Consider the following 11,071-nt stretch of genomic DNA (forward strand, 5'->3'; position numbering starts at 1 on the left):
TGACCTAAGGCTCAAGCCTATACCCATTGAATTGGCTTCCTAATCATCTAAAGTCAACAGGCTTAGATTCCTTTTCCCTTAAAATACAAGATATATTTTTTTTTTTAACTTTTTTCTCCAATGTTCCAAATCAACATGTTCAATTGCCTGTCTATTCAGGAGAAAAACCAGTGGGAGACAAACTATGCTTTTTAATGACTGTAGAACCATGAAGTCTGATGGAAAAAGTTGTTTTGATTTTTTTTTCAGACAGAACTTATTATTGGTATCATAAGCCACATCTAACACAAGATGGAAGATTTTCAAGGGACTGATTTTGGTTTTGGCCTTGGCAAAAATGAACTTTTCTTCTTTAGCCCAATGTTGTAGGGTTATTTCTATTACCTATGAAATTAGTTCACATATGGCCCATAGAATCAGTCTTGTCTTCAGATCAGTGTCCAAAAGCTACATGAGTCACCACATCTTGCTCTACTAACCATTTGTATGGAAACAGGAACTGTTGTACATATGCTATCAAAGTACTATTGTTGTTTTGAGTAATTTTAGTCATGTCCGATTCTCTATTGACCACATTTTGGTGTTTTCTTGGCCAGGTGATGGAATGGTTTGCCATTTTCTTCTCCAGTTCATTTCACAGAGGAGGAGCTAAGGCAACAGGATTAAATGATTTGTCCAAGGTCACACAACTTAATAAGTATCTGAGACCAGATTTGAACTCATGAAGGTGAATCTTCCTGCTTCCAATACCAGTGCTCTATCCACTAAACCACCTAGCTGACCCAAACTATTATCCTTTTTCATGCTCTAAGTAAGCCTCCTTTTATTAACTGTTAGAAAATCCTTAAATATTTCTTTTCTCTCCACATAGTTACAGTACTTACTGGCTTACAGCTTCAGTCTGTATAGTACAAATGTATTCTTAAGATTCCCCCCCCTCCCATTTACCTTGTTCACAACTATAATCAGTTATTGATTGGATGGGATTAAAAACAGAAAAATATCTTCAAAATCCGTTTTTTAAGAATCTAAGAATAACTTTTTCTGAAGCCATTACTTTGCCATTGTCAGCAGCAACAAAGGAAGTTTTGTGGGAAACAGTTGTCAAGACAACAAGTAAATAAGTATTAAATGTTTATCACACACCCACCTAGGTTCATTTCCAGGCAGTTAATCAATTTGGGGAGGAAAAAAAAAAGGTATATTCTCTACCCTCAGAACGCTTATCGTGTTTGGAGACAAAAGTATAGCAAATTTACTGAAGAATATCAAAGTACAAGATATGATCAATCAAGGACTACATTTTGAGGAGAAAATAATAAATGCTATAATAAGAAATTCAGAGGAAAAAAATTTTTGGTTTAAGCAAGTCAGAGGATTCTGACTTGGATTATGAAAGACATGGTGTTTTTTGGGGGGAAGGGAAATGGAAATGGGAAAGGTCTTTAGTGATAGCAATACCAAGAGGTTAATAAATATCCCATATCTACCCCCCAAAATTAAATTTAAAATAAAATTTAAAAACACCTCAATCTGATTTCCTTTAACAATCCATTGTGGATCTATCTTCGGTCAATTAACTCAAACCCTTCTTAAATATTTTAACTTATATATTACTCTATCATCCCCTTAAAGCCACTGATATTTCCAATTTATTCAATATATAGTCTGTTTTTTTCCTTGGTTTTTCATGTCTCCTTATTAGCTTATAAGCTCTTTATGAACAGGGGCTATCTAGGAGGAAAAACAAATTCCTCAGCTTGCCAACTGTAGTCATTCAGAAGTTTTTTGAGGAGGAAGGAGAGAGAGATTATGGTACTGATATTATAACATCTACTTGTCATTGTATAAAATTGTATTTCTATTTATGCCTCCTAAATATACGTCTAAGTTTCAAAAGGTGCCTCCTGATTCCAGCATCCTAAAACTTGGAGATCAAGTCCTTGCTCATGCTGTTCCTTCCTTTTATAATATCTAATTTGAACATTACCTACCCAACTCTTTGGCCTCCATTGTTGGATAACTGACATATAGCAAACTTGACACCTAGACTCAGAAAAGTGTCTGAGACTGGATTTGAATTCAGGTTCTCCTAAATCCAGGGCCTCCACTGAGCCATCTAGCTGCCCCAGTCAATAAATATTTAACACATTCTATATGCTGGGCTAACCACATGGGAAATCAAAAGACCCTGCTGTCAAAAAGATCATAGTGTAATAGGGAAGACCATATATAAACAACATGTATAAACAAATTATATCTGGAATGTTGATGTTGTTCTTCGGTGGTATACAACTTTGTGATGCTATTGGGATTTTCTTGGCAACAATACTGGAGTGGTTTGCCATTTCCTTTTCAAGTTCATTTTAAGATAAAGAAATGAGGGAAACAAAGTTTAAGTGTTTTGCCTAGGGTCACACAGCTATTAAGTGTCTGAAGCCAGGTTTGAACTCAAGATGAATCTTCCTGACTCCAGGTCCAGCACTCTCTCCACTATGACACTACCTAACTGATTTGAAAGAGACAGAGACAGACACAATAATCAGCAGAGGAAAAGAACTAGAATCTAGAATTCAGGGAATTCAAAAGGGCTTCCTGTAGAAGATGGGATTTGGGGGTGGGACTTGAATGAAAGAGGAGTCAGAGATAATTTCCCCTATTCCAGGTATGGGGATGACCAGTGGAAAGTCTAGAATTAAAGATAGAGTGTCTTGTTTGAAGAACAGCAAGGTGACCAGTGTTCTTGGGTTGCAGAGGACATGGGGAGATATGGGTAAGGAATGTAAGATTAAGAAGATTGGAAAGATTGGAAGGCAAGTTTAAGAGCTTTTAATGCCTAGAAAAATTTATTTGATCCTGGGGGAGATAGAGAAATGTTAGAGTTTATTGAATGTGCAGTGGGTGATGAGAATCACTTTGACAGCTGAGAAGAAAATGGACTGATCTAGGAGACTTGTGGCATAGAGATCACCCTATCTCACAAGTTATTCTGAAGGTTTTATTAGATTAAAGTATGTGAAATGTCTTGAAAACCTTAAAGAGCTATATAAATGCCAGCTATTATTGCTATTGATCTAGACTGAAATTATAACAATTTTAAATCTATGTATCCTTTCTATGCCCATGATTATAAAAGATGCTTTCCTCAAAACCCCCTGAGTATTGGCAGTGGTTATTGTTTGTCACTTTAAAGATAAATTAAGCAAGAAAACCTGCAGTATTTCAGGTGTGGATGTATTTTGTGGGAAGTTTTGGTTTGAGAAATATAGAGCACCCATATCTTTGAGGAACTATTTTCAATGTAAACTATGTTTTTTTCCTGCATCCCACCTAGCTACTGAGTCAAAGTTCATTATTGCAGATCATTGAATCTATTGTTTCTTATCTAATGTATTAGTTTATAGTAATCCACATTAAAGGTCTTTTGGGTGGTACAGAAAATAGAGCACTAGGCTTGTGAATAGGAATACTCATATTTTGGAATTCAAATCTAACCTTAAAGACTCACTGTGTGATTTTGGGCAAGTCACTTAGCCCCATTTAACTGGTTCTTCTTCTGTGAAACGAGTTAGAGATGGAAATGGCGAACCACTCCAATATCTTTCCCAAGAAAACCCCAAATGGGGTCATGAAGAGTCAGACATGACTGAACAACAGAAATAATTTTTCTCCTAATTTACATAGCATCACAATTTCCTATGTCAAGTTCCCTCTCTCCCCCTCCTCCTTAGGTCTGTGTTTCAAGGATTAGTGTAATCCCTTGACAAAGAAGGGCAATTCCCACTTGGGATGGAAGAGACAGAGTCCTATTTGGGAAGACAACAAGCACACATCTGGAAAGAAAAACAAACTCCTCAACTTGACATTTAAAGTCCTTCAGAATCTGGCTCTAGTCCACCTTTGCAAGCTAACTACATATCATTCTTTTTCTCATACTCATATGTTGCAGCCAAACTGACGAACATGTTCTTCCTGAATTTGATACTTAATTACAGCCTCTGTAAATTTGTATAGGTTCTTCCTGCTGCAGGGAATATACTCCTTCCCTATTCCCCCATTCCTTCAAGGTTCTGCTTAGGTCAATCTCCTATTGGAAATCCTTCCCAATTCCAAGAGTTGTTTATACTCACTCTTTAATATTATCATGTCAGCACTTAGTTATTTATATGTTCTATCACCCCAATTGGGCTATTTCTCGAGGGTATTGCATTTTATCTTTAAATTCTCAGTGCTTAACACAGTATCTTAACGCAGTATGCTTGTTAGGAACAGAAATTTATAGCCCCATGTTAAAAAAAAAAAAAAAAAAAAAAAAAAAAAAGGTGGTCAAAGGATGTGAACAAAAGATAAATTATACACTATTAACATCCAAAATAATCCTCCAAATCAATAATAATAAGAGAAATGCAAATCACTGAAATTTCACTTCACCCCTAGAAAATTTAGAAAGATAGCAAAAGATGAGAATGGGTAACTTTAGAGGAGTTATGGAGTGATAGGTTCACAATACATTGTTGGTAGAGTTGTAAACTGGTGCAAATATTAGGGAAAGAAATTTTAAATTGTGTAAGTTGTCCATACTCTTTGCCCCAGAGATCCTACTTCTAGGAATACATCCCAAGGAGATGGTTGTTATTTGTCCTCCTTTTTTGAAGAGGACCACGACATCAGGGAGGTGATGTCAAATAAAGTAAGCAGAGCCAAGAAAACAATATATAGAATGAGGACAATGTAAAGGGAAAGATCACAAAAAATTTAATGTTGCCAAATTTAATAAACAAAAAAAAAAAAAAAGAAAGAAAAACTTGGCCTCAAAAAAGAGATAAGGAAAAACTTCTTCCTCTTATTCCTTTGAAAAATCCAGGGTTCGTGGGTGTGAAATGCTACATATAACTGAGTTTTTGTTTTTATTTTGATGTGTCAGTTAATTTTGCTAGGTTTTTCTTTTCTTTGCTTTCTTTTTCCTTTTAAAAAAAATCTGTATAATAAGGGATGATTCTCTGGAAAGAGAAGGGGAAGGAATATAGTGGGGGGAGGGAAATCTTGACAATATTAAAAAAAACAGTTCTCAAAAAATCTATTTTAAATAAATCAATTCTTCTTGAATTTGATTTTAACTGTAAAGGTCAAATCAGTCTGGTATGAAGGCCTCCAGAAGAAGTGATATACAAATCACTAAGATATCAATGTGAAGAGCCTAGATTCACAACAGGAAATTATAAAACAGAAATAGAAAATCAAGAATCTGGGAGTACCATATTTGACAACTTGTCTGACTAATTGAAATTGCATGTAATCCCCACCCATATACAGTTCAAATATCTCCACAGACCATCAGTGGGTCATCTACAGCCTTCTCTTCACTTTGCCAACCCAAGGGAGTGGGGGTTCACAATATATCTTGAGATTCATTCATTCTGCAACTAAAAGAACTGGAAGTCTTCTGCAAACTTAATGTAGTAAAATCTGCAAAATGGAAGAGTTTACTAGGTGTGATCTCTTATCTAATTAAACGTTGTTAGAAATTAATTTGTTCATAGGACAGAGTCTTTGAGCTCCTCATTCTTTATTTTATTAATCAATGCCACTAAGAGAGGAATAGTAACTACTTTAGTAGTAGTATCATATAAGATGGGATAGTTTTTCCCACATAAGCTAAGTGACTTTTTTTTCCTTAAAAAAACACTTGAAAAAATCCTACAAATTATATAGCTAAAGGAATTCAGGCTCAAACCACAAACAATAGCTTTCAGGTGACCCAAATACAAAAGCCAGCGCAGGAATATACATGAACTCTGTCCTTTTGACTCTCAACAGCAGGGCCAGCACAGAGGCAGGTAAGTAAACCAGTCTCAGTTTAGCCACTATTATACCCTGGCTGAATATCCTTTCCATTCTATATTTAAACTCCTTTTAACTACCAGAGGTAGTAAGAAAAGAAAGAAAAATTTATTAAGCACCTACTATGTGCTGAACACTGTGGCCCAGACATCTAAGTACTATACCATGGCTGAATCTGAAACAGGAATCACCCTAACTCAGGTCTGGCTCACTTCAGTTTCTCAGCATCTCAGCTTTAAATACTCATTAAACTCAAACTACTGTATTTTGAATTATTGCTGAATTTCACCAACTCCTAGCTCATGCTGGCTGATGACAGAACTTATTACTACGATGACCTTGAGAATAGCCATGGTCAGAGTCACAGACTAACCATAACCTCGTACAAGCTACAATGGGAATATCCCCAAATGGCCTGGAACACTAATTTAACCTAATAATTCTCCTCATCAGACAAACTGCTCAATCCCAAACCCTTATTATCTTCCTTCTCACAAAAGCTATCATAGGTATCAGAGGCAATAGAGCATGACCCTGCTTTAAAGGAGATTCTAAATCATTCTAGATACCCAGCCTCAGCACATTGATTGGGAAACATTGCTTGTTAAAGCAAGCTCTTTCAAATTACTATCTAGACACTTAACTATTTACAATTTGCATCCCCTAAATTGGATACTTCTTCAGGAAAGGAACTGTTTTCAATTTTATCTATCAATAGCCAGTCCTAGCATAGGATCTTAATAAATACTTTTTCTTTTGTGTGACCAAAATTCATTCCCCACTGAAGTAGTCAAAGGATATGGATAAATAATTCTCAAAGGAAAATCTGCAAAGATTTAACAACTATATGAAACAAAGATATTGTGCATGAATGTAGACATAGGTTCTAATAGCTAATGACAATTAAGCCAGAAAAAAAAATCTGATAACATCTTTATTATACTCAGACTCTGGATTTGAATGGAAATTTGATTTCCACAATTCATTTGTATTTCCATAATTTCATGAAACAGAGGGGAAAAAAGATGGTGACTCACTGTACAAAGAAATAAAGTATACTTGTTAAGAAGAATACGTATCATTGTAAGGATGTTTCCTTAGTGATATAGCTAGTTTCATTCAATTAAAGGGAACTACTGACAAACTAGATAAGGGAAATAGACATCCCAGAAACTGAAACACTCTTTTTTTTTAAGCAATTAAGTACTTTTGTACCAATTAGGGGAGCAAAAAAAGATACTCAAGAGAAACAGCTGTTACAATTGGATTCTATTATTCATGCAGTGGTCATATACTGCAAAACAGCAAATACAGAACAAAATGGAATCAGTTGTGTTCCCCAAAAAAATCACTTTCTAAGAGAGTTAAGCTAGAAATTCTCTTAGGATACTATATAATTTGTTTCAAGCAATTCAGAGATTGAGGGGGTGCATACTTGTGTTATATGTAAAGCAACCTGGGACTGTGTCATCATCTGCCACCCAGGATAGACATTTATTTGGTCACCCCAAACCCCAAGGAAATCATTAATCAATTATTAAACATGTATTAAGCACTTACTATGTGCCAGGTGTTGTTTCTATTTTAGTCTGCAGGGAGAGGGAAGAGCTAAATAAGATATCCAATCCTTAGATGAAGAAAATGCTAAACAACTTACCCAGTCCAATCCAACAGTACCATAAATGTAAAACAATCCATTCATTGACTATACTACATCTAAAAACGAATTCAGTGTGAGGAAGGCCAGGTAAAAATTGCTTTAATTTTGAGTCCCCCAGAGAGCAAGGTAGTATAAAGGAGAGAATGCCTCTTCCAGTTTTTAAAGAAGGAGGAAACGTGTGTCCATCTCATTCTTGTTATATCTTTAAAGTAAATTATTCCTTTGTAAAAGGCTAGCTGGTGTTAGTTGATTAAACAGAACTGGGATACTAAGTCCTAGTCACATTGGGATGAACATACCAAAATAGGGACTTGAATAGATAGCATCTTAATACCTAAAGATTGCCCCTAGATCCATGAGGAGATGTAATTCATTTCACTTTTGGAAGAAAAGAAGGAAACAGTAATTTTATGGCCTATTATGTGCCAAGAACCATGCTAATCATTTGACAAATAGCTTATTTTTCCTCAAAAGCAACCATAGGAAGTAAGTCCTATTATTATCCCCACTTTACAATTAAGGAAACTGAAGTTAAGTGACTTGCTGAAGGTCATATAGATAGCAAATGTCTGAAGTTGGTTTTGATCTCAGACTTTTCTGTTTATTGAATTTTACCTGTATCAAAAAGTGAGTTTTGACTTACAACACAAATAAAACAGTAGAAAAGAACAGAAAGAGACATTCCATTAAAAAATAAACCTATAGGGGCAGCTAGATGGCAAAGTGGATAGAGTGCTGGCCCTGAAGTCAGGAAGATTAGAGTTTAAGTCTTGTCTCAGACACTTCACACTTCCTAAATGTGTGACCTTGGACAAGTCACTTAACCCCAATTGCCTCAGTAAAAAATAAATAAATAAAAATAAAAAACAAACATATAAAGCATTTGGTAATCCACCAACTAAGATACACAGAAAAATTATATGAATACAATCACAGAACACTACTAAAATACCTATAAAAATGGTAGAAATCTGAATTATTCATGATTGGGTCATTCCAATATAATAAAAATTACAATACTGCCTAAATTAATTTATTTACTCAAGATCAATCCAAACTACAAAAAGGCAACATTGGAGAACTGGGTGGGTAAGGAAGAAAAAAATAAAATTCATCTTTAGTAATAAAGCAACAAGAATTTTTGAGAAAAAATTTTTTAAAGTGCACATCACAAATTATATTTTGGAGAAGTAATCATCAAAACTGGTTTTGGCAAAAAAAAATCAAAAGTTTATTAATAGGACAAATTAGGAATAAAAGACACATAGCAAATAAGCATAATAACAAAGTATTTGATCAATTTAACACCACAAATACAGGGGTATAGACTCATTATTCAACAAACACTGAAAAGCAAGCAATATGGCAGAAATTAGATTTAAAACATCTTGCACTTATGCCATAATAAGCTCCAAATGAATATATAGCCAAATATAAAAGGTCATACTATGTACAAATTCACGAACCAGAAAAGGAAATACCTTTCAAAATGTGGGTAGATGAAAAGTTATCCACAATGTTATAGAAGATGTATATATTGTTATTCAGATTCGAGGGATAGAAAGGATCAAACAAGATAAAGCAATTTAGTTACATCAAATTTGTGCCAACAAAAGCAAATTAAAATTAAATAGGGGGAAAAAAATCTTTGCAGAAAGTTTCTCAAGGTCTGATACCCAAGATATAGATAGAAATGATGCAAGTATATATGAACAAAAGCCATTACCACAGAAAAAATGACCAAAGGAAATAAAAAAGCAAACAGCAACTATGTGGGGGGAAAAGCTCCAAATAACTAATAGGAGAAATGAAAATTAAAGCAAACTTTAGCTTCTACATAGCACAACAGATTTTCAATGATGAAAGAAAGAAAAGAGACAATTGTTGGACAATTGTTGGAAAAGAAGAGGCCCAATGTAGCATTTCAAACTATACCCCAAAATTCATAGGCACAGACCCTAAAGGAATAAAAAAAAGTAGGAAAAGACCCATATATGCACAAATATTTATAGTAGTTCTATTTGTTGTAGCAAACAACTAGAAACTAAGGGTGCCAGTCAACTGCCAATAACTGAATAAATTATGATATATGAATCTAATAGAATATTGAGAATGAAATCCTAAGTGATGAAAACAAAGGATTCACATTTAAATGAACCAGTACAGAACAAAATGAGCAGAACCAGAAGAACAATTTATGCACTTAGTGCAGAGTTGGGGAGATTGAAGTTAAAGCATACTGCCCAACTCTTAACAGAGGGATGAGGGTGTAGAGATGCAGATCTAGCTATATGTGTCTTCTGCTATTCCCCCAAGAAAAGAAGAAAAAAACATTTAAAAAATGAAATTAAATATTTAAAGAAAAAACACAGAACAGAATAAAAGGTGGTTCAAAGAGTTCAAAGACAGCTTTGAACTAGTTTCCCTATTTATTAGCTACTTTTCTTTTGTTTGCACAAATTTGATGTAAAAAAAATGAAGTGTATATATACATACACGTATGAGTTTTACATGTTCATGTTTTTGTAAATAAACTTCTGCTCTTTATAGAGAGAAATATTTGTCAGATTTGCAATAACAAATCCCCACCCCATTGCCCAAATTAAATACTAGGAAACTTACCAGTACAATACTGAGGATGAAAGTATAGCTGATGGAGGAACAATCACTGTACTCGCTAAGGAACTGTCCAACAATTACTATACTTTGCCTTCCAAGCTTGTACCACAAGTGCACCAAACTCACCACAGTGACAAAGGAAAGAGAACTGGTTGACTCTTGTCCTGTGGATTCTCATAGAATTCTCAAACTTCTCCTTAGAATGATTTAGTACTGTCTCAGAGTAATAATCAAGCCAGAAATACAGCCTGAGCAATATCTGAATAATGATTATCATCAGCCTTTAAGGGAAAACTGTTCCAAAAACTCAGAGGGTAGAATGACCATGTACTTTTCTGATCTCTGAAGGTTCATTTTCAACCATGCCCTTACAAATAACCAGATGTAATCAAGAGCAAGAAGGTTATAGCCAACTTAATTATCCCTAGCAAGGTAAAAGCCTTCCTTGTCCTTAAATACTCCAGCTACTGCTGCCTTTGCATTCCCTCCTATGGTTTTACAATTACTGATAATATATTTCACCTGGTCCCCAAGTCTCCACAGGGCTTCTCTAATTACAGTGCTATTAGGAAATCAGCTTTTAGGTTCCATGTCAGTTTTCATCCAAACATTTGATGAACATATTTCCTCCATCTAAATAGTTTCATTTGATTTTAAATAAAAGAAAACACATTGCTTATGACCTATCCCCTAAGCATCCAACAACCCTGCTCAAATCTGTGAAACAATAAAAACTCTTCAAAGCCAGATGAATTGCCAACATTTTTGAAAAAGAAACGCATCATTATCATTGTCATATCAACACTTGAGAGAGCTTCAGTATATGAGCCTGGAGCTACAAAGTTATACAAAGGTTAGCATTTCCTGTATTTGTGATAAGCACAAAAAGGACAACAATGCAAAGAAACCTTTGAAAACTTGGTTTTAAGATATTATAAAGAGAGATAAGAG

General features: G+C 34.7%; 1 long non-coding RNA gene across 1 annotated transcript in view; it reads right to left on the minus strand.

The window, feature by feature from the left end:
• The window catches only part of LOC141564907 (uncharacterized), a 191,142-nt gene extending 180,299 nt beyond the window's left edge, over positions 1–10,843 (minus strand). Inside the window, exon 1 of the long non-coding RNA XR_012488794.1 lies at positions 10,124–10,843. This is a non-coding gene — a long non-coding RNA (uncharacterized LOC141564907). The remainder of the gene's footprint in view (positions 1–10,123) is intronic.
• Positions 10,844–11,071: the final 228 nt, after the last annotated feature.

The sequence above is a fragment of the Sminthopsis crassicaudata genome, chromosome 3, assembly GCF_048593235.1.
Source record: "Sminthopsis crassicaudata isolate SCR6 chromosome 3, ASM4859323v1, whole genome shotgun sequence".
NCBI classification, from domain to species: domain Eukaryota; kingdom Metazoa; phylum Chordata; class Mammalia; order Dasyuromorphia; family Dasyuridae; genus Sminthopsis; species Sminthopsis crassicaudata.